At 46.3% G+C, this 26,051-nt stretch overlaps 1 long non-coding RNA gene across 2 annotated transcripts; it reads left to right on the plus strand.

Annotated features, from left to right (window-relative positions):
- Positions 1-9,076: 9,076 nt before the first annotated feature.
- Positions 9,077-25,601, plus strand: LOC121091585. 2 transcript variants are annotated; one of them, XR_005828971.1, is made up of 3 exons: positions 9,077-9,227; positions 23,005-23,216; positions 24,024-25,601. It is a non-coding gene; the product is annotated as an uncharacterized LOC121091585 (long non-coding RNA). The 2 variants fall into 2 exon arrangements; XR_005828972.1 differs by having other exon boundaries at positions 24,553-25,601.
- Positions 25,602-26,051: the final 450 nt, after the last annotated feature.

The following is a 26,051-nucleotide window of genomic DNA, read 5'->3' on the forward strand; positions in this document are numbered from 1 at the left end:
CATCCATATTTCTAACCTCTGTCCAAGGCACTGACCTCTCCCTTCACTGGATGTATGACAGAAGGGATGAACAGAGCCACTGACACGTCCAGAGTAACCCCTCAGATATCCAAGCCTAGGCTAGGACCCTTTCAAGGACTACAGACACCTCAGGAGACATCTCTGGAGACAACACATGGAGAAAGAAGTATCAGCACTAAAACATCAGTTAGCTCCATTAGTCTGGGCCAGAATCTACCTGGGCAACCAAGCTGTGGACTTCGTGACAGACAGCCTCATACACAGTGCCAGTGAAGAGCAAGCTGTGAGGGATGATTTCTCTTGCTTCAAAATGCATCCTAGCAGTGCTGTTGGATGCTCATTGTACCATTTACCTGCAGCTGTACTCGTGTAACTTGTGACCATCCCTGCCTCGTGCCATCCACAGCTTTCATAGCATTACTGCTGCCTGACCTTCACCAAGCCTCACCTTGCCTTCTCCCAAGGCACATAGCACAGGCTCCTGGTTTCCAAAGCATCAGCCTCCATTTGAGTAGCATTCCTCACCCAATCTCTTAGCTTAACATCATCCCATATTCTTCCAGTTCTAGACCTCCCCTTTCCCTCATCAAGGCCCTTCTCAAGTAAGAAGGCAAGAAACAAATAGCCCTTAACTTGCGGTATCTCCCAAAAGATCTCCATTTCCAGAGATATTTCTGCGACTGTATGGGAAGGCTTTTGTAGCTTTCCCCAGACTGCTGCTGCTGTCAGAGAGAAGACAGTCTCTGCAGAGAAGTCATTTGATATATAAGTGGGAGGAGAAATGCGAAGGACAACTCTCAAGCCCGGTGTCGGTTCTGGGAAGGAAGCCACAAGCAAGAGGCTAACAGCTCACAGCCATCTCCCTGCCCTGTGAAATCCAGAGGCCATTCCAGCAAAGCTACGCCATGTAACAACATCTCATCATCATACAAGGAGGCCCCCTCAGGCATCAGCATCAGACTTTTCATCGAGGCTATCCTTAATATGCAACAGGCAGAAAGAAAAACAGCTCCGTCCACAACAGCGAATATTTGCCACACTTGGCTGCAAAAAGTCACCCCAGCTGTTACATACAGGCCCAGAGGAAAAAGCTACTGATAAGCAGCTATTAAGTCTTCCACTGATGTCTCTGCAACCTCTGCTCATGTTCCCATTCTGCAGGGTCTGTAATCACACGCACTGATTTAACCAGAAGAACAAAATCTCTGCAGGACTACAGATGCTGACTTGGTGTCCTGGAAGGGTAGAGAATATTCACACAGAAGTGACTGATAAGAGAAAAGAAAGAAGAGGCAGAAGGATGAAATAAAATAAGACCAAGGAGGAAAGAGCTAGAAGTCATCTGCAAAGTTCTATAAATCACATTGAAAAGTAGCATGTTTCTCTCCCCCAGAAAAACTGATAAAACATTGAGGATGTTGCTTTCAAATGCTGCTAGTCTTGTCACAACTCTTAAAATTTCAGTACAAGTGTCTGAACGTAGGAATTTAGGCCTCTTTCTACAAAGATAGGAGAAAAAAGATAAACTAAGACTGAACACATCAGTAAAGATTCAGATTAATTTGAACTGAGTGCTATTTTTTTTTTCTGACATCTCCTCAGTAAATATGATAGGCCTCATATGAATGATCCATCCACCCAAAATCTGTTTGAACCAGTATGTTTTCGCAGCCAGAGACTTGACAAATTTACCTGGGTAACTGAGGTTTTCAGGTTACATGCAGTCCTTACAGAAATTTCCTTCCCTCCCTGAAAAATTAGGTCTTCTGGAAATTATTGAATCTTTCATCTTATGAACAGCCATAACAATAGCTGGGAAAATCACCCTACACTTGTGCCTGTCTGCCAGAAACCCTGCTATCCTGGCACCACTCGTTTGAGATCATCTATTGCCTTAGAAGTTATTCTGGTTTGCACAGGTACAGAGCATTTGCATCTGGATGCAAAGCAGTATTTTCCCTGGCTTTTTTTATCTTGTTTTATTATTAACTCTGATAGGCTTGAAAAACAAAGGCCACACATTGCTCCAGATACAGCAAGATGCAGAGGTCACAAGAAATGGTATAAGGTTCTACCAAGTTCCTTGGGATCTTTTTCTTTGTGCTTCCCCCACCACAGTAAGATTCCCTTTCCTTAAAGATTCTCATTTCTCACACCTTCACATACCCCCCAGGCTCTGTCCAATCTCCAAAACAGCAATGGTATTTTTGCCACGAGCACACAGAATTTTGAAGAAATTCTCCAAAAGCCATGGACTTAGCCAGAAGCTGAAGTAGTACCTCTAGGAGGAGCATGAGGTCTGTGGACAGCATAGTCCTTCACACACTCAGCAGAGCCAGGCAATTGCCACCTCAGTTGGCGTTGTCATTAGATGAACTTTCTGCAACTGTGTTTTCACCCAACCTGAAAGATTCAGACTTTTATTTTTTTTTTCCTTCAACAAAACGTTTTAAATGCCTCCATAAATTCTTGAAATGCACAGACAAGGGTGCAAGGTAGCCATCGCTTTGGCATCATTTTACTTATTCTTGGAGAACGACAGTGTGTCTGCCAACAAAATAAACGGAAGAATGCCTGTATCTCATGGTAGCCAAGCAAAAAGCCACCAGGGTAAAAAAAAAAAAAAAAAAAAAATCATTAAAGTAATCTTCAGCTTTGCTGTGGGCAAAGCCTTTCATACAGCTTGCTGTAGACACCGCTATTCCGGGGATCTTATTTTATGTCACTAACCACTCCAAACACGTGCATGGTCAACACATGTTGAACAAAATAGTCCGTATGGCATCCCTTATACTCGAAGGGAGAAGGCTTTGCGGATGCATGATCCAGAGACAAGCTGACTGCTGGGCAGGTCCATTGCTGACCTCTGATGGTCGGAGCCAGACTTACATAGCCAGGGACAGTCTCCAGGAGGTGGAAGGATCCCCCACCCTGTGCTTGTCCCTCCTGCGGTTAACAAGCAACTCCTGAGCTGTTTATGTCAGTTCACCTAATCATCAGTGACCAGCTCAGGGTGGAAAAAACAACTTGGAGAAAAACTTTGCTTTAATCCAACCATCTCATCTTCAGAGACCAGTTTGAACAACGTCTTGGATCACAGGGGTAGGAAGAGGTTGCAACTCAGTAGCAAGACCATCCTTGAAAACAGAATTAAGGATCCCACACTACGCTCAGACCTCACCTGACCACAGCGAGTATGTTCACAACACACCAGTGCCCAGTTATAGCACATGGCAGGGACCTTAGTGTCCAGCCTTCTGTCTGCGCAGCTACATCAAGTTCAGCGATGACAGTAGTATTGCAGCTATTGAAACCTCCTACTCCAGCAACCACAATCAGCTCAGGAACTCCAGTCCAGATACGAAAACTCAAACTGGGACCCACCACATCTGGTAATTAGACATGGTGATAAACAATGCTGCCTCGCTGCAAAGTAACACACCAGAAGTCTTTCAGCAGGAAACATGCTGCAGAAGGTAGGCACTGGAGAAGGGGTGAGGCACTTCAGACCAACTGCTCCCTCCCCACCGTGTTCCTCCCCCTTCCCCAAAAGTCATGGGAGCTAAAATAACATTTCTTTCAGCAAATGTCAGAAGGAACTTCCATGACTCATCAGCTGTTGTTTTAGCCTGCAAGGGACTATAAATTACACTAATTAGAACATGGTATTTTTCTTGCAGTTATACAAAACACTGTCTCTTCCTGTGACATCTAAGAGCAGAGTCATCAAGCAGGAGCGTGCTCTGTGCATGTTTTAACTAGAATCCACAACTCACTACATGAAAATCCTCCTAGCAGCAAATCGGTAAGAGCTGAAGAGTGCATCAAGAAAGCTGTGCTGAATTACAACAGGAGAGAGAGTAAATTAGTGGCCAATCAAACCTGTTCAACCAGAAAGGGAGCCATTCCTTACTGTCAGGGTCTACAGGACCAGTATCACTTTCACTCTGAACAGAAAGAAGGTAATTTATGGAGTCTCCAGTCACTCACGCTATCAAGTCCACATGGATAATAAGTTTAGCATTTGTGAGTCTATATTTTCTGGGAGCAGCTTATTTGCGTTTAGCCCCATACACATATGCATAATCTTGGATGAGCCAAACTGAAAAGCCTGGCTATAAGCTGCCACTTCAGTTTTCAAGCCTGAATTATCCCCAGCAAAGTAAAAGCAGAGATTTATTCAGAGCCCAACGTCCTAAATCTGGCAATTACAACAGGCTCCTGCAGAGCCATTGCCCTGACTCACCTTCCAGCAAGGCTCCGTCAGGGACAGATACAAAAAGGGGGGTTTCTGCTGCACTCCTGGAGCGTGGCAGTGCATTATGGAGCCCTAGTCTATACATCCCCCAAGGTGGGCATGTACGTGAACAACACACCCATCGAATAACCATGCTGGTTATTTAGGGAGCTGCCCTAAAGCAGAGCTGCTTCTTGCAGTGCCCCGTTCATCGTGACAGGGTTCAAGACCTTTGGCTGATTTCTTCTCCCCAAGAAGGGAGAGGGTCACCTGACCTATGAAGGCTGATGGGACCCAGTTGCCCACTGGTGGTACAGCTGAGCCCAGGGCTATGGGGCAGGCTGGAGGTGGGTCTGAAGCAAGGAGAGAGACCACTGGCCTTGGTCAACAAGTTAGCAGCTTGATCTAGTCACACATTTTTCCACAGAAAGCTGTGGTTTTCTCCTGAAAAGACAATGACCTTCCTTAGAACAGGACTCCCTGGTGTTTCACAACATTTCAAAGAGTTTATTGAATTCCATACTGGCTATTTCATTTATTTTTTTTCATAAAAATCTCATGCGCCACTGTCTAGAAGCAATGGAGTATCTACACTTTGCATTGCCACCAGGCTTTTTGACAACATGAAAGATTCTGGAAAAAAATAATTTTTTTTATTTTAAGAATACCATCTTGGTTACAAGCCAAAGCCCAACCTGGAGTCCAAAGCAGGACCCTGCCTCCCTTCAGAAGATCCCAACCCCAACCCTACGGCAGCACTGTCTGCCCGAACCTTGCTGGAGGGGGCAGCCCGGGGGCAGCGGGCAGCAGCGGGGGGCAGCACCCTGGCATTAATATGGTGCTAAGAAACAAAAGCCTTGGGTACCAACAAGACCCAAAGGAGCATCTCCCCAGCTGTTCAGGGCAGGGACCCACATGGATCCCTCGTAGAGCTCCTTGCAAGCCACAGCGGTCACAGCTGGAGAGTGAGCGGCGCAGGGCAGCTGCCCACACAGCCTCCCCGGGGCAGGGGGGGTCACTGAGGTGGGCCCAGCCGCCCCCCGCCTGCAGGGATGCACCAGGCTCCTCACCTGCGGGGGAGGGCAGCCCCCTCCCTGCAGCAGCTGAAGTCAGCGAGCTGAGGGGCTCGGCAGGATCTGGCGGACATCTGGCCACTTGGATTTCCAGACAATGACTCATACACACATCCTGGGACAGCAGAACCTGCGGCATCGGCATTGAGAAGGGATATTACCAAAGGCCCCATTTTCTCCTGATTGCGCAAGGTTTAATTGGCACCTGAGCCTCTTTAGGACCAGAGGAGCAAGGGGCTAGTTTGGGTGTTACAGTCACACACACACACTCCCCCAAAAGCAGCCCCCCTGGCAAGGCGGCAACGCACCAGCAAGGGGAACCAGACAAGGGTCCGCGGGGGGATTTGAATATGCAGCTCCACAGTCCAGGCCATTACCAAGGGAGCAACAATCCAAGTCAGAAAATTAGTTCCTTAAACAGAGGGAAGGATTCAGAAAGTTTGTTTCTGCTGTTTGCCGTGAACCACAGCCCAGGTGCAACACAGGCAAATCTCCTGAGCAAGAGAAGCCACCAGCACCCCGGCCCAGGTTAGCAGAGGGCAGGTTCGTGCCCCTCACACTTCACCAACATAGCACAGCTGTCCATGAGCTATCAAAGTTTGGAGAGCCCTAATCTAGAAAAACACTTCTCAGCCAGAGGATTGTGAAAGACAAATAGGACACTGCTAGGTGCTGGAAATATCATTCCTTTCAGTACAGAAAACGTTGCTATTCCACCGCTGGCCAAGACCTACATCATCTTTTTGAAGCACATACAAAAATGGGCCTAGCATTTTCTCACTGGGGTTTTTTATATCTTAACTTCACGGTAAACAGAATCAAAAAAAAAAAAAAAAAGGATGAGAAAACTTTGGCTTCTATTAAGGTACCATCACCCCAATGAGACAGAAATATGCCGGTCTGGAAGGTCTCTATGCACTGTACGTGTCACAGCAGGACAGAGCAGCTAGAGGCACAGCCAGGTAAAGCTATCTAAAACCCATAGTATATTTGTCCTGTCCTCAGACTTGGAGATTTTCGGCAGCTGCCAGCAGTACCTCTCTGCTCCTGTGGGCTATGCCCAAGAAGGATGGTACCCACACACCACCTTGCTGCCTCCCAGCCTACCCTGCTCTGGCAAGGGAGCACAGGTCTCCTCTGTGTGAGGCTTGCTCAGTAGAACAGACAGCATATGGCATCCCACGATCAGCCTGATGATCTCATCTTGTCTGACTGCTATTTTTACAGCTTGTTATTAATAAGCATAAACTAGGAATTTGAGGTGCTGCCATGTTGGATATTCACACACTTACAGCCCAGATGGTGCTTTACCAGGATTACAGATTGCCAGGCAGAGGAGCATGCAGAGGAGAGCCACGCACGGCTGCACACGAGCTCTTCTCCTTATTCCCAGCTATGAGTAGGACATAAGTGAGGCAGAAGAACAGAGCAACGAGTCTATTCTCAGGTGAAAGAAAATGACCTATTAGCAAAACCATAGCACTAGTCCTACCTTGGTGACAGAGATGAACCATCAATTGAAGGTCACACCAGACTAAAGAAAAAAAGCATTCTCCTAGGAGTTGGGTGGGTATATGTACTCTCTGAGCAGGGGCATCAGCCTAACAGCTGAGCCCTATAGCTTTTGTTACTTCCACCGACCCTGCTGGCTATAACCTTCCCACCACCTGAGCAGAGAGGAGCTAAATTTAGGACATCTGTGGGCCGGCTCAGCTGTGACTCCATTCTCATCCTCCTCAGACCTACCCAAAGGCCTCACTGTCTTCAGGTCCCCTCCACCAGTAAACCCCAAAGCAGGGCTCAGGTGGTACTTAGTGCAAGCTTCAGGCTTTACAGTGTGTATGGGGGAGAAGTCTGCTTTTGAGACCCAAGAGCAGGTCAGACCCACTGTTTCATGGACTGAACAGATATGTGTTATAGAGAATGAGAAGGCGTCAGGGACTTGTAACACAGATGCCCAAAGGCGGCTACATCCATGCCACTATCCAGAGTGTTGTCTAGAGGGGTTCACTCACTCTAAGCATCAGGGTCAGATCATTAGGTGAGTTCAAAATCCACGTCTCAGCCATCAAGTTCTTTTAGCTTGGATGGACACTGACATCCCCGGGGGCACTGTGGCCCTACCTTGACTGGTTTTCCCATTACACTTCTTCCTGCAGAGACTGCCCCAACAGAGGCTGCAATAAGTTCCCTTTGAGCAGGGAACAAAACCAGCCTCCTCGCTGAACTCATGACCCACTGTCGTTACAGGGGTCAGCCCTGTTCACATCGTGTGCTCAAGTGTTTTGACCTATAGATATGGAGAACAAAATCTCTTTGAAGTCAGCAAGATCCAGAAGAAGAACGAAAGGGGGGAAATGCCCTCCAACACAGCACACAAGTGAACGAGGCGGCAGCTTCTGGCAGCCTGACAGGCGTGGAGGGGCACGCATGCCACCGAGGCGCTGGGGGGGTTTCCACCCAGATAAGCAAACCCCTGCAGTCACTCAGCCTGCATTCGAACCCACGGCGGCAGAAAAGCCTTCCTATGTGCTTCATATGACCTTGGCAGAAATACGGAGCTGGGGACAGTCATGAGGAAGGAGGTGAAACACTACTCACAGATGACAACCAGAAATGTGTCCTAGATATGGGAAAGCACCCGTCTGACCTAACTGCACAAGGGTGGGGAAAGAAAAAGTGCAGAAATGGGTCAGGGAAGGCAAAGTGTAAGAATAAGGCAAGAGGAGGAGGAACAGGAAGATGGTTTTAAGGTCATACATAAAGAGGAACAAGGCTGGCTGAGAAAGGCGGTGGGAATTGGCTGTTCCAAGCAGCCCAAAAATACTGTCCAGCTGCGTGCAGCCCTGGGGCAGGAGGCCAAGGCTGGGTGCCTGGCTGAGGGAGGCGGGGAGATGTGGAGAGGGGGGGCAGGGGGGCTGCCAGCACCTGCAAGAGCTTTACAGACTTCATAAAACTGAGCAGGCTCCGGCTGTGCACCAGGCTCAGCCCGACGCACTGATGCCCAGGGTCGTTCCCACAAAGCTAAGCACTGCAGCGTGCCGGAGGTGGGTGAACCCCTCGCTCCTGGAAGGCGAACGTGCAGCACAGCGGCCGGGAGCACATGTGTGTGTTGAAGCCCCTGAGTGCTCCCGCGTGGGTGGTGAACTCACGGTCCCTCCCTCCGCCGCCTGCCCGGGAAGCGGCAGTGGAGGCTGGAAGGGCCTCTTGTCTTTAACGCCTCTTGCTGACCTTTACATGGGGCTGTGCGTGCCGCTCATTTATTTTACCCCACCAGGGACACCGCTGTAGCAATGCATTAAAAAACAGCAGCTTTCTGCTGCGTGCAGGATGCTCTGCAATTTGCTCTGACAACAAGGCAGGTTTGAGAAAGGGCCTGAGCTGGTTTGGATTTGGTTTTAATTAAAAAAGTTGGGTTTGTTCATCTTTTTTTTTTAAATGGGCTCAGGGTTGCCTCTTCAGCAAGGAGGCTGATCCTCCCCAACTCCCACTAACTTCCAGAGGAGTGGAGGGACTGGGGCACTTTGCAGGACAGGGCTGCGTGACGGCTCAGCCCCAGCTTTGAAGGATTTATGCCTCCCACCTCTTCTCTCTGGTCAGCCAAGTGTCTCTGCATCCTCTTCAGCCGATCCCCAGGCCTGACCCGAATCCGCCTGAAGTGACACTTCCACCCACAGCCCATCCTCCCTCTGCTTCCCCTGAGCTGCTGCCAGGGTTGGGCTGGTTTCATGGGGCAGCCATGCACTGCCCATCCCCATCCTGGGCGGAGGGGAAGGAGGGGGAGATGGAGATGTGGCAAAACCACATCATGCTCTTGGTGTTTCCTCAGCTGGTAAACCACCATGGAAACTGAGGAGGGAGCAGGATGCAAGGACACCTTGACAAGAAGCTTCTGGGTGAGCTTTGGCTATGGAGGACAGCTGAGGGGGTCGGTGGGCAGGGAGGAGAGCGTGGAAGGGAACAGGAATGATGCAAGGCTTGCCAAAAGTGGGTCCACAGGATAACCCCATTCCAGCTACCTGGCCCTGAGGAAGGAGCACACCTCAGAGGTCCCGCAGCACTTCCCTCCCTTGCCCGGCCATGGGGGCTCTGTGGGGTGCTGCAGCTGGTTCCTCCCCAGGAGGCCATCTCCTCCTCTCACCCAGCTGGAAACCACACTGGGGAAGGAGCTTGGTTTTGAAAACAGAAAGGAGCGTCTTAATGCGCCATTGTTCAGCGGGTAATTGCTTCCTTTCTTTCCCTGCTCCTGGTAAAGCCAGGGGCAATTCCTTCTAGCTGGAGGCAGCCTCCTCCAGGCTTCTACTTAAAGTCCTTAAGAGAGACTTTCCAAAGAAATAATTGCTGCCTTTCTACTTCACAGTCTTAACGAATATCTTTCGACCTCATTTCAACACTTAGTGGGTTTTATTCAGGTGACGAAGGGATTGTCTTTTATTTTAGCTCCTGCAGTCTTTTCTCTTTTCTCCCTTTCTGATTCTTTTCCCTCTTTCAGTCCTCAAGAGGACATATATGTGTTAAGGTCAGTTCAGAACTATTCTTAGGATTCAGTGCTGTGCCACTGTGAAATTAATTAAAGCGGTAATGTTTAAGTCTGAAAAATAAGGTGCTTTGAATCAAATGAAATAAGACTTTTAAGTAAGAAATATTAGTTTATTCCACAGTATATCCCTGCTTAATGCAGGCTAAAATTGAAATCCTAGCTCTTGAAGGATGAAATTGTCCATCATATTCTTTACTAAAACCTATAAACATCTCAGGAGGTGAAGAGGTCTCATCAGCTCAACACAGCCAGCATGTGACGGGAAACCTTCAGAGAAAAATGGATTTAATAAAGCAAATACAGTTTCAGTGGATGGTCTCACTACAGCAGTACTGACACATCTTTTTCATGCATGAAAGAACTGCACGTTTGTATTCAGTGAGGACTGCAAAAGTGAAGATCAAGGAACGTGTAGCCCTTATCTACCTAGGAGGAGAAACCACAGGCAGTGGTGAGTTGTGAGGTAGGACTGGAGTCTATGACCAAAGCCAGCAAGAGGGGAGCTGAAGCCTCCTGTACTTCCAAGGAAATCTCTGCATTAGCACATTATATCTTTAGTCTCTTAGTCAGAGTATATGTTCAAGGTCTGGATTTTTCCCCAAGTTTCTCCTTTAGTCTCCAGGAGGCCAGGACTTTCTTCTTGCTGCAAACCACTGGATGATACCATTCGTTGCAACACTTGCTCGCCTGGTGGGCTGTGAACCTGCGGGGTGCTCTGAAGGGAAAGGGCAGCTGAGTGACAGCTGCTCCCTGGGGGGAGAGAGGAGGAGGGAGAGATCTGGGGTGGGCTAAAACGAGAAGTCCAACACAGACGTACCATGTTGTTTTGCTGCACAGGGACACACACGTTTTACCTGGTATCAAAATGCACAATTTGGACGGCTCCTTCACCAGAGGAAAGAGGTTGAATATGGAAATGAAACGATCACAAGGAGGCTTAAAAGAATAAGTGGACTGACAGTCTTCAGACAACTTGTTTTTAGGTCTATCTAAAGGACAGGCGTAGTGACACCTGACATTTCAGATTTTTGGGAGAGCCCCACATGACATAAAGGTAAGAAAAGACTGAAGACACATATTCCATACAGTGTAAGTAACCTAAAATCACAGATGCACTGCAGACTGGAAGGGAGAGAGACCTGTTTGAGAGCTGACCCTTTACAACCATAACAATCCAGCAGACTGGCTGCCTCTCCCAGTTTTTTCCCAAAGCAGTCCTGAAGCCCGCGTGCTACGTGCTGCCATGGTGCAAGTGCTGAGCAAGAGCACCTGGGGCTTAGGAGCCTGTGAGTTGGCTAAAGCCCACATGAAAAGCAGAAAAAATATCATGAGCATTCTCTATAGAGTTCCAGAAAGCATATGAACTCTTTCCAGCCAATACACAAGTTCAGAGTCAAGCAAATATTTCCCAACACCTTAGTCTGTCACTTTGGTTTTGCCTCCTTATCAGCTGTGGATTGGCCACATTGCATTCCTTCTGCTCTCCAAAAGGCCAGGAATAAATCACACACAAATGGTTTGAATGCCTGAGACTTAAGCTCCTGCTTAAAGTTAAGCATGTGGTTAAATGATTTGCTGGAGCATTTTGCTGAATTAGGCCTAATGGGTTTGTCCCAGTGGAATAGTCAGATTTGTAGAAAAGCTAAAAAAAAACCCCCAAAAGTTCTTAAATAAATCACATTATTTCAGAAGTTCAGAAAAGTATTATTTGTTGATTTATTTATGCTGCAGGTATAGCTTTGCAGGGAGGGTGGTCTTATTTTATCAAATGAACTCATCTTTGTTACATATATGGACAATTTTTACCTGTGAATTGCCCCCCACCCTTTCTCTCCTCCCTCTCTAATACACAACCATAGATAGGCATTCTTCTGAGTGAATGTATTGGCAGAACAAAAGGTTCTTTGTGAACAACACATTTATTGTTCCAGTTTAAAAAATAAATATTTTTTAAAAACATTAAAATTGAGCCAGGGGGTTGGGGGGAGGGAATGTAAAGAAGGGATTTGTTTTCCTGCTATAACACCCTCTCAGATGAACATTATTGCTAAACAAAGACACATCAGAAGACACTTTTAATTAAATTGATTTATGGGAGAATTCAATGGATTTCTGCCAGTTTACACCAGCAGAGAATGTGACCCTAGGTGATTCTGTGTGGGGGAGATATTTGTACTTCTAAGTCAGGGACTTCAGGGGGGATATATGAATTTTAGATAGTCAGTCTCTATTTGTGCTTATCATAGAGCAAAACCTTGAAGCATCTTAACAGGTTGATCGTAGATTGTCCTTATTTGAGATGATTCTTTCTTTGAACAGCAAGAACCTGATAAAAAGCCCAGACTTGTATATCTTTGGTTGATATGTGGATTTCATGGGGGCTGAGGGTGGGGAACTGTACCACTACTGGCCTGACAATTTTTCTGATTGCCGTGTTGAGGAGACACCAGTCTGGAGATGCACGTGGAAGCTCTGCATAGGAATACCTCTGTATGCCTTCTCTTAGAAAATCAGATTCAGCTTTTGGAAAATTTCCTTTGGCTGAGCTTCCCTTCACATCTGGCAGCTTCTCTCACCCAGCCCTCTCCCCAGGACCCTCCTGCTTTTTCAAAAGAATAAGGGCGTATAATCCTCAGCAACCCCTCCCTCCTCCCCACTTCAAGCCACTTTAGAAACCTCTGCCAAGAGCCTGTCTCTCTGGTACCGCAGCCAGCTAGCAACAGACTGCGGGTGAGACCAGATGTCCTCTCATCTTTATCTGTACATCTGCAGGCTGCAAGTCCTGGAAGCTCCTCTTCTTTGTGCCACCGTGAGAGAGATACGCATCTCAGCCCGGGCCCATGCCCTGAGAAAAATGACATGAAAATGCAACCTGCCAGCACTGACTGGACTGACTGGTTAAGTCAATGCAGAAATTGGAAGAGTGATTGCAGAAGGTCACATCAGCTAGGCCAAAGGCCAGGTGATGTCTTGAGGAGTGGGTATTTTCCAGCAGCTGCCTCCCTTTCCTGCCAGTAGTCCTGTCTGGCTTCTTCAGGAGAACATGAAATAATTCCCTGCTGCTCTCCATCCACTGGCAGTCACCCAAGAGCATGACACAGGTTTTAAGCAGGTACCTTCATCCATTCCAGTTTCCAGAACTTCTCACGTGTAGGATGCTGCCCATGATTTGTGCCAGTGTCTATTGCTGTACAGGAGGGTTTTTACATGGCCAGTTAAAAAACTTAGGCTAAGGGCATGCCTCTCTTTCCGTAACCGTACAGAAAGTTTGAACACACAGTGCCTCAGCATGAGGAACATCTTCACAGTCTTCTTTCCTGTAGAGATCTGATTTTGATAGGAAATAGTACAGTCATTGGGAAAAAACACCTTTAAACCAACAGCATCTTCCTCAGACACCTAGAAGTGCCTTTAAGTTTGCTGCAGATTTACGTATCAGTTTATTACTACCAGTAATACAAACCATTCTTCCATTAACAAGAGCCCATCCATCATTCTAGGCACCTTTTCACCATATTAAAATTGACAAGCCAACACCTATCCCTACTGTAACAGTGGGCTGCCCGTATGCTCATAAAGTAAAAAACACACAGGCTTTCTCCTTCTTACCATCAGCCTCCTTTCTCCCCTCTCCTAAAATTTCCCTTTCCCTCATGCCTGGGAAAAAAGCTGGATCTGTGCATCACAAATACCGTTCCAGCAGAACATCCAAACAGCCCACGGGAAGAGGCCCAGGACACTCTTCTCCTTGCTGCAGCCAGGGTCTCATTAAAGGGTGGAAAAGAAGACCTGAAACCTTACTCGGTTGCTACATGAGATCTGCGTATCACAAAGCAGAGCACGCTGTGGTCTTCACTGTTGTCACAAAATCCCAGGGCCTCCTCCGCACCTTCTTTTGGCACCAGCCAAAGCACGCATGCACCAGTCCAGGAGGAAGAAGACAACACTGGATAAGGTCTCTCTCTGCAAGTGAAGGTCTCTCCTTTCTTTGTTGGTGTTTCTTCACTCCGTTGTCCAGTTAAAGCGTCTCATCCACACAAAGAGGCAGCCTCCCTATTTTGTTGGAGTCTTTCCCAGCACATTGGCTGCAATTTTCTGCTCTGTTTTTGTTCCCTTGTTTTGAACCGATGACATGCTGCGCTGGTCTTCATCAGATACAACTTATGTTGCCCTGTTTGATGGGGGTCTGAAACACAGAGTCCTTCGCCTCGCTGAAGCTAAAAGACCTCACAAGACCTCAACACACACTCACTACAAGTTATGTGTCTTGATCAGAGTCCTGTCAGTGAGGCAGAAAAGAAAACGTCAAGGAGAAAAGTATAACTGCATCCAGGACGTACACATATTACACTTATTTAATTATTTATTTGTCTATTTATTTATGTATATGGAGTATGCAGCAGCCAAAGGACTGTTCTGCCTAGGCAAAAACCTCCTCTGGCCCATCTTATTCCAGGTCTGGAATCTAGAGCCCAGCTGCCTTTCAAGATGTCCATGCAAGGCTGCAGGTGCTGGGATGGGGGTTTGGTAGATGCCCTCTTCTCCCGGACAAGCTTGGAGGGGTCATGGAGCAGTGGGAAACACTTCTCCCTAGATAAGGCACTGTATCAAGCTCTGAGGGGTTCTCCAGTGCCCCTACTTGCATGGGTCTTCCTAAACTACCCACTGAGCGTACTCTGCTGCCTTGCATGCCCCTAAGAGTTTCAAGGAAAATTGGTATTTTTGTTCATTTCCAGCCCAGGAAAGTTTGGTGCTAAGCAGCGCTGGCATTGTCTTGAACACTGTTCATTCTCCACCCCAGACACTTTTGCATTTCCACATTTATTCCTAAAAGGTGATGCATAAAGATGATTTAGAGGTGATTTTTACTGAAAATATCCAAAAAGTATGAGGCATTGCTTTTGCTGAACCAAATCAGATTTAAATTATACAGAAAGAAGTTATCAATTCCATTCTTGTGAAGTGCTTAAAGATCACATCTCTCCTGAAAATAAGATTCAGCCTTACTCTGAGCCTTACAAGTTATTTAGTAATTTTCCTTTTTTTTTTCTTAAGAGCACAATAAATAACTTAGTTTTTTACAACTGAGTGCTGTAAAAGTTTTAAAACAAAAAGGTTTTTTTTGAAATGAAACAGCAGAACATGAAACTCCAAACCCACTTAAATACTGAGTTATGCAATACTGCTGGAACCTCCTTCCTCTGTTTCTTCTAAAGAAGCGTTCAGTGAACTGGGCACAGTCCTGGGGCACGCTGAGCCTGGGGCAGAAGTGCACTCTCCAGCCAGAGCTTTGCCAGGGGACACTTCAGTCACAGCGTTTCAATCATCTTCACTTGCCAGTAACACCACTCTAATTGTCTTTTACACTTACATGCCCAGGCCCTTCATCTCCCAGGACCCGGGAGTATTTTTGAGATTGTGAGTAAAGAGATAAGCGCACCCTCCCCCGTTGGAAGCAACGCTCTCTGCCCTGCATTTCTGCAGCTCATTAAAAGCTGTCAGCACTGCACAGCCCTCCCGACGGGGCACGGGAGATGAGGGGCAATGTGAAGCTGAGACCACAGGTAGCATTTGCAGAGGAACAGCGTAGTACTTAGTATGGATGCTATGAAATCTCGGAGCAAGCAGAACCATTAAAGCAGAAGAAAAATTAACCAAGGCCTCTAACTTAAAAAACAAGCTGTAGGTTAAAAAAGAGTTAAAGTATATGAATTTTCGTTTGGAGCAAATGATGTTCTTGGAATATATGAAACATCTATTACCAGACATCAATTTCTACCATATGGCATATGCATTACTTTCCCTTCTAAACACACTTGCAGTTGCAGGCTCATGCCTTGCGTTCAGCTATCGTATTGTGACAGAACAGTTGACTCTGATGAAATGCATCAGTCTGGCAAGTTGAAGGCGTTAGGACAGTGGTACAGAAGTTCACTGAGACTCTGTTCTTGTTAAGCCTGTGTCTAAGTACAACATCATGCAGCCTGCAGTATATCTGAGAGGACTGAACATCTTCAGCCAAATTATCACTAGGATTAGGCAAACGAATTCAGCTCAAATAAGTTCTTCAAATCTTTTCTAAAGCTCCAAGCAAGTTTCCAATGAGGATTTATTTTGGCAGATCTCAGTCTCTTCTATCTCATGATCCTGTGTTGCAATGGAAAAGAAAGACTTCAAGACTTTTTCCTGGCAGTTAAAATAAGAGGGAGGCCTCTTGAATTCATTTGCAATTTACAGGTTGAAAACATCTGATCTGTATGATCCAGTTGTTTTGCATTTCTTAGCCTCAACAAGAAAATGCCTTGCAATATTTTCAGTGCAGCTGGAAGCAAAGATTGGTGGATTTTGCATCTTAAGATACATCTATTTGAACCTCTTTGAAGGAATAAAATTCAGAGTAGAAGTGAAGCAGAGTGCAAGTCAACAGAAATTCTGGACGATAAAGATCCAGCTCTGAGCAGGTGTTTTTGCTAAGTGAAAATACCCATGCGGATGTGTCTCTTCGTGACTCGGGTTGGCCCAAATTTGCAGGAAAAATCTGTCACATTGTTCCCTGGATTATGCCTCTAAACCTGCTAAGTGCCTATCCCTCATTAGTATGATCAGTCCTGCCTAGAACCCCTGTTACACTGAGATCAGATTCACAGTTTTGGTGTGACCTCCTGAGGTTTGATTTCCTTCCTCCCTGACAGCAAGATCATAATTATTGAGGTATTAGCTGACATGCACTGACTGATTAAATGAAAAATAAATACCAATTGCAGACATATCATTAAAAAGGAGAGACCGTTATCTGACTCTAGGTCAGATGTAAGCAAAGATCTGCTCGTAGTTAAAGAAAAACCCCACCTTGGTGATGAGTTTGATGGGGCACCTTGTCCTTGGTAACAGCGCAAGCCTGTAATCAAGGGCAGCCTGAAATCTGGGGGATGGCACAGGTCTAAAAGGGTCCTGTCTCTGTGGGGCAATGCACCAAACACACACACACTTACTGGACAGCACAGCTGCATGAACTGCTTAAGTCCAAGATGACATGAAACAAGTCCTCTGCTGCTCAACCCACCACATGCCACATCCCTCACCTACCAATACCAGGTCTATAAAGCCAACATTTGCCCTTCAAGCTCTGCCCCTGTACCAGAGTGGGCCCAGCATGAAAGCTGCAAACATAATTTTATGTCACTTTTTAGACCTGTTTCCTCATCTCAAGTCTTGCTGTATCCCTGTGACATTTTCCATGTAAATGTCAAGAGGTTCCAATCAGGAATGAAAAAAATCCCAGCACCTCTGACAGCTTGCATCTGGGTTTGGTTCATTTTTTTTCCTGAAGATTTTTCTTGTCTTTCAGTATGGAGTTCAAGCCCATGTTCCCTTTTCCCGAAAACTGATCCAGCCACTTACGGGATTCTCAGTGAGATCATTCAGGAAATATTTCCAGTTGGAGGTCTTTGCTTGGGGAATTTTTTTTATTTATTTTGTCCTGTGCTTGGCATCAGTTACAGGTGCTTTTCCTATTTTGGATGGAAAGGATATTAAGCAGTATTCCTAAAGGTCCTTTTGGCCTTTTTTTTTTTTTTTTTTATTTGCCAAAAAAGCTTTTGATGGAACATCCTCCCCTGGCCCCCAGTCTGACAGGATTCCCTGACCTGCATAACGCTGTCCAGATTGAAGCATGAGAAACATTTCGAAAATGAACTATGCTGAAGTCTGGGAGTTATTAGCTGCCAAGAAATCCCAAAAGCTTTTAAACCTTGTTTGCAGCTGCAGAGTAGGAAACCTAGGTGTTATTCATAGAGGAATTCAACAGGAACTGTAAATTCAAGGCAACTCACTGCTAAAATACAAAGGTAAAGAATTAAAACAGACTTTAGAAAAGAGCAACCCAAGCCATTACCATGCCAAAGTGAGTGATTGAAAAGGAAGTTTGAAAAATTTCAGTATGCCTAGCTGGGATATAAAACTCAGGCTGAGGTAAAGCAACACATTCTCTAAGATCATCTCTCCTCTGCAGTCGGTCGCAGATCAGGGCTGAAGGAGGAGGCTGAAGAGCTTGTTAGCACTCCAGCATGGGAGATTTTCATTAGGCACCTGGCACGGGGGGAAGCGGGGGAGGCTCTGGGCAAAAACCAGACTCAATCGATCAATAAAGGTCCTTGTCAAGGAACCAAACACTTCCCCAGTCCCAGTCACCAGACTTCATGTGCTATAACATCGCAAAACCGCCCCTTCCCAGGCAAAGAGAGGAAATGGGGGTGAATACCGGGTGGCTTCCCAACTAAGATGGGTTTCCCAAGAGTGTTCGTGCACAATCAAAAGTCATAGGATGACGTTGGCTTGATGGATGCTGCTCATCAGCCACGCGATGGCCGTCACCTGGGTGTGTTGTCCCGGCCCTGGCTGTGAGGACGGGCACAAGTGCCATACTGCGGGCGAGCGATTTTCATTTCACAAGGAGCAGGTGTACGGCAAACTACAGCAGGTCAGCTTTCCTTTTCCAATGCAAGCCCCATGCCCCTGCCCACTGAAAAGCACGTGTGACCCTCTTTCTGTGCTCTCCTGCACACAGAACAGCTAGCAGCCCCCGCCAGCGAGGTAATAAACTGCGAACACCTTTTAGGGAATGATCTCATCCTGAACAAAAGTTAAATAAAATAACTTGATAAATCCCCATTCCCCCGTGTGCACGAGCACACAAAGAAATAGAGTGCTCCTGCATGCTGAAGTGAGCAGCTGCTTCAATTTTCTAGGCATCTTTAGGGGAAGAGAAGCTTGATTTTCACATAGTTCCATAAGTGCAACCTCTGAAAAATCAGGTCCCGTCAAGTTGCCTTATGTTCAATCCCTTCAGCAGAAGCATCCCGAATGAACTTGTCACTTGTCACCATCTTTTCCAAGGACTCCAGAAGGAGAGGCGAGACTTTCAAGGCAGGAGGATACTTTTGCACACCTGGCTTGTACTACTTTAAGGAAAATTACTCTCAAGAGCTAATTAAAATGCATGATTTCCCCCCTCTAGCTGTATAGATTAATCTATTTCATTTTCAAAATCTCATTTTTTCCCATCACTTCAAGTATTCAGAAGAGATTACATTATTACAATCACAACTTGGCCTCAGTCCCAGAACATAGAGATGAAGAGAGAAAAGGCTTTTGTTGAGCGCGCACACACGCACACTTACACACACACGCCCCCCAAGCAGTCAGTGGAAGCGGTTGGTGCTTCAGACAAAATGAAAGCACATTAATCAGCTAATGGGGGGGGATGGATATCTAAATTCTTATGACAGAAGCCACAAAAGGGAAAGATTTTAGTGGAATGTAGACTCAATACAAGGCAAAAAGACCAGGGAATCTGATGGAAAACTATAAATGGCAATTTTTTTAATTTATTTTTTTTTTTAAACCAAGGGAAAGCACAGAGACAACAAAATGGAAGGGGTAATTTTTAACAGGGCTCAGAAGTGCCACTGGGCAGTTCAGGGCAATATCACATCCAGGAGAAATCAAGAAGCCCAAAGAGGTTAAAAAACTACTACTATAGTAGCTATATAAAGCAAATCTACTGCAACAAAAGAGTTGAGAGAGAAAAAAAATATGAGAAACACTGCATCATATGTTAAGATGCTTCATTAGAGTGCAGCTACTCAGACTTCTCCTGGAAGAAACAAATCCCTTGAGGTGAAGGGACCAGATTTTGTGTCAGTTATGCCAAAGTACTTTCTTCAAAATTAATGTAAGCACTGGGAAGTTCACACAGTTAAACGAGAGCAGAACTGCTGTCCCTACAGGACGCCTCCTCCCAGCTCTGCCATCCCCCCTCCGCTGCAGATGTTTGGGGAGGGGGAGAGGCTTAGGCTGTGGTTCCATGTCTATTAATATCACATCAGTTGTATCCCAGATTTCGTGGCAGGACAGATTTGATCTGGATCGAGCACAAACACATTTTTGTTGAATTAGCCTAAGCACATGATATGATGTGCTCCAGTTTTAGATTAGTTGCCCATATTATGTCAGCCTGAAGATGACAGACAGTACTAGACTTGGCATAAAGGTTGCCAGGATAAAGTTATGTCACCAAAACAGCTGGATGCATTTGAAACACCTTGTAAATTTGTACCAGATCAGGACTTTGCATCGCAGGGATCAAGCTCTTTTGATCCACTGGTGTGCACCTTAAGTCCAGATGCATCAGCTTGTGAAAGCAGACTAAACCTTAAACCCATGTGTGCAAGGTAGTCACCATTCTCAAAATCCCAGTATCCAGAAGCTAAGAAAATAAGTTAGGGTTAGATCTAAGTTTTATAAGAGTTTTCCTTTTTCTTGCTGACTCAGGGGCTGATCACCTGCTGGCGCAGGTTAAGGCAGGGATGCTGGTGCTTGAGACATCACTGTACCCTGACACCACAGCTCCCCACCAGCCTTCAGCTGAAGGGCTGTTTCAGGGTGGGGGCAGCATCTCAGAGCAGCAAAAATAAATTTAATTTTTATATCTCGTAGAAAGGGTTTGGGTTTTTAAATTATATATTTAGTGAAAACACAAATAATTCATGAGTGTTTTCAAATACATGAATAATTCAAGCTGGAACTGAAATAGCTAAATCATCAGGGCCGTCATCCTCATAGAGACATCTAGGATAGGTTATTTCAAGTACATTTCACTGCAGACTGGCACGTGCACAAATTCACTAATAAGCAGCTGCATCCATGCCTTTTAGCCTCCACAAAACCCAGCTAGTCACAATATCCCAGACTCAGGACGCCAGCCCTATAGCTGAGATGCATCTGAGCCCTAATTGAGCCATGGGTTTAAGAGTAGGGACAGAACCAGTCTGAAATCCCATTTTATAGCTCCTCAAACCACATCTGAACCATGTGGTACATGTGTGGCATTCAAGAACAAATTATCTGAACACCATACAAATGTTCACTAATAGCTAACTCCGAACTCTAGCAACCAGCATTCTTGCTTGCATATTTGTGGCTGACATTGTGCAGGCTGTGAGGCATGTATATTTGTTAATTTGAATTCTGTGTATTTTGTGGGCAATGAGGGTGTAATACTGAAACCATAAGTTCATTGTGAAAAAGTTTGCACTTTTATATGTGTGTATATATATATATATATATATATATGGAAACCTGGAATGAGCTGGACAGTCAGATACGTTAGCAGGAATTCTCAGAACAAGAAAAGCTCAGCTTTTTAAGTACCTTTTAATGGCAGTTTCCTTTAGCTTTACACCAATAGATTCTACTTTTTTCGGTTTTAAACTAATTCTCTAATTATTTTTTTTTCAAAATATACTTCTAACTTCCAGTTACATTTTTATTAAAAACTGCATTTTACTTTTCATTTACTCTATTCCATCCAACAGCATTACTTACGGCCACTCCTGATTTACTGATACAAACTGAAATCCTACGAATATTTTGTCAGGTAATCAAGGACATGTTTAGCCTCCTGAAAGAGCAGTAGTTAATCATTTAGGTTTTAAGCATAAAACGTCTGCCAAAAACCAGCCTCTGCTTTGACATTTTACTTATTACTAATTTGATGCATAATGCCAAAACTGTATTCCAGTGGATGCATCATCCTACTTCCAGCCTCCCCCTTGCTCTGGCCTTTACGCCACGCCTGGTCAGCCTCGTGCCAGGAAGAAATTCAAAACTCAAACCCAGAGAACTGCAAATTCAGCATCAGCTTAAAAGCTAGTAGCTGTTGTCACCTCAGGCTCTGCAAGCACTAACCCCAGAGGGAAACCAGCCAAATCTCACCAAGAGCTCTGGGCAGGGACACGGTGTTTGCTGACCCAAAGAGCTCAGCCAGGACCAAGATGCTGTCAGCCACCACGGCACACAGAACCAATGGAGAGAGTCTCAGTTTAGGAAAATGATGTTGAGCACTCCCGGCCATCAGCATTTTGATAAAGGACAGTGGCCAGCTTACTGAAGTCTTGGTGCATCACCTTCAAGGCACCCTTGGCCCTTGGCCACCCCTCGAATCCTGGGGTCAGCACTGGGCCCTCACTGCAGGGGGGACACTGAGGGGCTGCAGCGTGTCCAGAGCCGGGCAGGGGCTGGGGAAGGGGCTGGGGCACAAGAACCATGGGGAGCGGCTGGGGGGGTTCAGCCTGGAGAGGAGGGGGCTCAGGGAGGACCTTATCGCTCCCCACAGCTGCTGCAAGGGGCTGCAGCGAGGGGGGTCGGTCTCTTCTCCCAGGTCACAAGCAACAGGACAAAAGGAAATGGCCTCAAGCAGCACCAAGGGAGGTTTAGATTGATTATTAGGAATTTTTTTTCACCAAAAGGGCTGTCAAGCACTGAAGCAAGTTACCCAGGGAGGCAGTGGAATCACAATCCCTGGAGGTGTTTAAAAAATGCACAGATGTGGTGCTTAGGGACACAGTTTAGTGGTGGACTTGGCAGTGCTGGGTTAACAGTTGGACTTGATCATCTCCAAGGTCTTTTCCAACCTAAATTATTCCATGACTCTATGAATGAGGACACGGTCCCTCTCCACTCCCGGCACAGGGTGACCTTGGTGCACCTGATTGGCAGCACTGTCCCACCACCCCTGTGGCTACAGCCAGAGCCCAGGACAATCTGCGTGGAGGACATGTAACTTTTAGAAAGCAATAATTAAGTAAATAGCTGTCCTATATCCCCTTTTGTGCCCCACCGCAGAGGAAAGCAGTCTGGGATGGGTTAAACAGCTATTCTATGGCCAGAGATGACACTGACAGAAAGAAAAACTTTTTGGAAGGAAGCTGTAAGTGTAACATTTCAATAAGAGGAAATGATGGAGCTATGTTATTGTGTTGGCTTACGTAGTTACATCTGATAGCATTTTACATTCTCTGCTTATCACCCCAGCTATAGCTCTGATTTGGAAAAACTTGGGGTTCAGAACAACCAACAGAAAAATGCTAGGTGGTAAATGTTAACACCAAGTGTGCTAGAGCCATGTCTTCTCTAACCCTCTGATCTTGGGAAATATAATGGCTCATTCATTCTCTCTCTCTCTCTTTTTTGCTCTCCCCAGTTTTGTAGGAATTCTGCCATTGTAACAAGCCTTTGACCTAATCTCCATTTCTTCTAATACTGCCTGACATCTTCCCATCATATGTTAACAGTGTGTGTCTTCAGTGAAAAGCAAACCATTGCTGGTGCTCTCAGGCCCTAAAGAAAAGCAACATGGAAGAAGAAAGAAAGAGAAACCTCGACCTTGCTGGTTCTTCCCAGCGATCTGTTGCTCCAGCAACTGAAAGTCAAACAATGATGTCAAGAAGAAGGAGCTGGCCACTTCAAACCCTGCGTCCAGTTGCCACAGCAACTAAGTTTTAAAGTAAGTGATGCAGTGAGTTTTTCTTTTCTCAGTAATAAAAAAGAATACGAGAGAGTAAATGAGGGCAAAGGATGTTTACCTGGGGCTGGGGGCGTTAGTTTAGGGGACCGTGCTGTAGCACCCTGCCAAAGGGCCGGGGCAGGGAGGCGGATGATGCTGTTCCCTCCCAGTGGAGCAGAGCAGCTGCTTGGAAGTGAATAGCTTTGCTCTTCCTTTCACCAAAGGAAATGCCAGAGAAGCAAACTCTGCTGCCAGATGCCACATGGACACCAAATGTTCCTCACTGGCTCACACCAGCCCGCGCTGCCGAGGCACCGAGGGGAGGGCTCACTGTCTCGCTTTCATCCCTCCTGACCTGAGCTCCCTCAGCTGTTGCAGACCCATCTGTCCCACCAGCGGCTGGCCGCACTGGGCAGCTTACAAGCTTCAAACGAGGAGGACAGGTGCTGGGGGGCACGGGGGGGCCCTTCGGCCACCCCTGAGCAGCAGCTCTTTTCCAGCCCCCGCTCCCCTCCGGCCCTTTCCCCAGCCTCCTGGATAGCTCTTTTGTTTGGGACTGTCAGTTTGTGGCTTCTCAAGAACTGAAATCTGTGGCAAAAAGGCATGGCTTTGCAATTTCACTCCAAATAAAAAATCCTCCCCAGCCTTCCCCATCTAAAGGGCTAAGAGGAGAGCTGGGAGGAGAGCTGTTTGTGTTGCTGGGGGCGCAAGACCTGTCCCCTGTTGGAGGTTACCGCCAACGCTTTGGTTGATCAGACAGCTTACTCATGTGGCTTCTTTGTACTTGGAACACGTTGCTTCCCACAGGAGCCTTCCACGTGGAGCTGGTGCCAAACGGAGCTGGGACATGAGAGACAACCTTAGTCCATGGTCCCTTCTTGGAAAGATCTTGCTAAACCAACCAGCCTCACTGCAGACCTCCTAAGGAGCCGCTTATCCCCGCATGCCTGCAAGGAACGACGTGATTAACTCTTCCACTGATTCATTCTTATCCATTTATCTAATACAAACCATTTCTTACTCCATTAGGCCCTTGCCCTCACTGAGTAATCCCCAGTTGTATCATGCTTTGGAATTAGTCTGTAAGGTCCTCAGGGCAGGGATCATGCCTTGGAAGGTGCCTCACAGACTTTAGGCCATTGCTAAATTAATAAGAATGTAATAAAAGTATTAGAGAGCTCTACCAAGGGAGGCATTGTTATGCCCCAGAGGCAGCATATCTGGTTAACAACCCTGAAAAGAAATGCCAACAACATTAGCCTCTGCCCCTACATCCCTCTGCCTAATGTAAAATTAAATAGCTACAAATTACCTATCTATTTTTCTATCTGCCTAGGCAATTAGCCCACGCTCATTACTGGACATATGGGGATACATCCAAGCATGCAGGCACTCATCGAGACGGGAGGCGCAACACACAGCATGGCACGAGTGGATTCTCCCAGGCCTCTGCCCCACTGTAAAATATACCATCAAACCCACAATACACTGGACCATCAGTGGAGGTCAGAAAAAACCTGCAAAATCCAGCAAGAAAGGTGTCCAAAGAGTGAACCAAGAGCCAATGGTGGCAAACAGGCTGTGGAAGTGCCATCAAGAGTGCAGGACAGAGAGGAGCAGCCCGGGATGTTTATTCATATGGGAAAGACAAACACCAAACTATAAGCAAATGTGGCTCAGTGCATTTATGTGCAATTAAAGCTCGTGCATGCATCTCCATGAATATGAGGTGCACCCTACTGATTAGCGAGCCTGTCGCCAATGGTGCATTGTGGAGAATAAATCCACAGAATTCCAGCAATGGAACATCTAAGCATCAAGTCAAATATCCTGGAAGAAAATTCAGCCCGAGGTTCTCTGGTCAGCAACAGTGAACAAGACCCCCCTTATGCTCTGGCACAGATGTGGGTTGATTTGGCCACGGCAGCAGCAGCCCCCCACACCATCACTGCATTAAGGGAAGAATGCTGTCTCAAATGCACTTTAATCCAGTTAAGTTCAAGCCCTCCGTTTTGCAGTTTGACAGTAACGCTATATTTTTATTCAGCACAGGATCAGAGGTCTGATGAAACCTCATGTTGCCAACATAAAAGTGGAAGGAGCTTTAGCTAATCCCAAGGAAAATGAAGTCCACTTCTTTTTCCCCGCACCCCTCCTGAAAAGAAAGAAAATGCAAACCCCACATTTGACTCTCTTGGAAGAGAAAATTCCCTGCTGTCCTCAGATGGTTAAAACATGCAGCTTTAGTGGGCTGCATAAGGAATAGTAATTACATACCCTTCACCTCTTGCCAGCTTGGTGGGTTTTTTTGGTGAGGGTTTGTTCTACATCTTTCAGCTGGTTTGGATTTTTTTTTTCCAGTCTTTCTTCTGGGGGAAACAATCTCACCCTCCATGAGAAAAGGGCGGTTCAGGGGGAAGAAAACAGAAGGGAGTTCACAGTCTGCTTCCATGTCACATAAAAAAAAAAAAAAAAAAAAAAAAGAGAGAGAGAGAGAAAGGCCAGGTCTGCAGTGGAGTTAGCCTGGCTGCACTAAAGGAGCAGGTGTTGTGCTGTGTTAATTTATCTGGGAGGAGACCTGAGCAAATCCCTGCAGCCCTGCTGAGAAAAAAAGCTTTGTATGCTGACACAAAGCCCTCCTCGCTGCAGCATTTCTCTTGCTGTCTTCTCTTCCATTCTCTTCAGCTTCTCCTAATTGCAGGGCTAATGTCCTCTGACAAGTGCCTCAGATGGCCCAACAACAGCCCTACCACCCACCCTCCCTGCCCCACTCCCCATCCCTGATTAACATTATTTTCACAGCACCGGTCTATGCAAAGCCCAGGCTGCTCTTGA

The sequence above is a fragment of the Falco naumanni genome, chromosome 7 (genome assembly GCF_017639655.2).
Source record: "Falco naumanni isolate bFalNau1 chromosome 7, bFalNau1.pat, whole genome shotgun sequence".
NCBI classification, from domain to species: Eukaryota; Metazoa; Chordata; class Aves; order Falconiformes; family Falconidae; genus Falco; species Falco naumanni.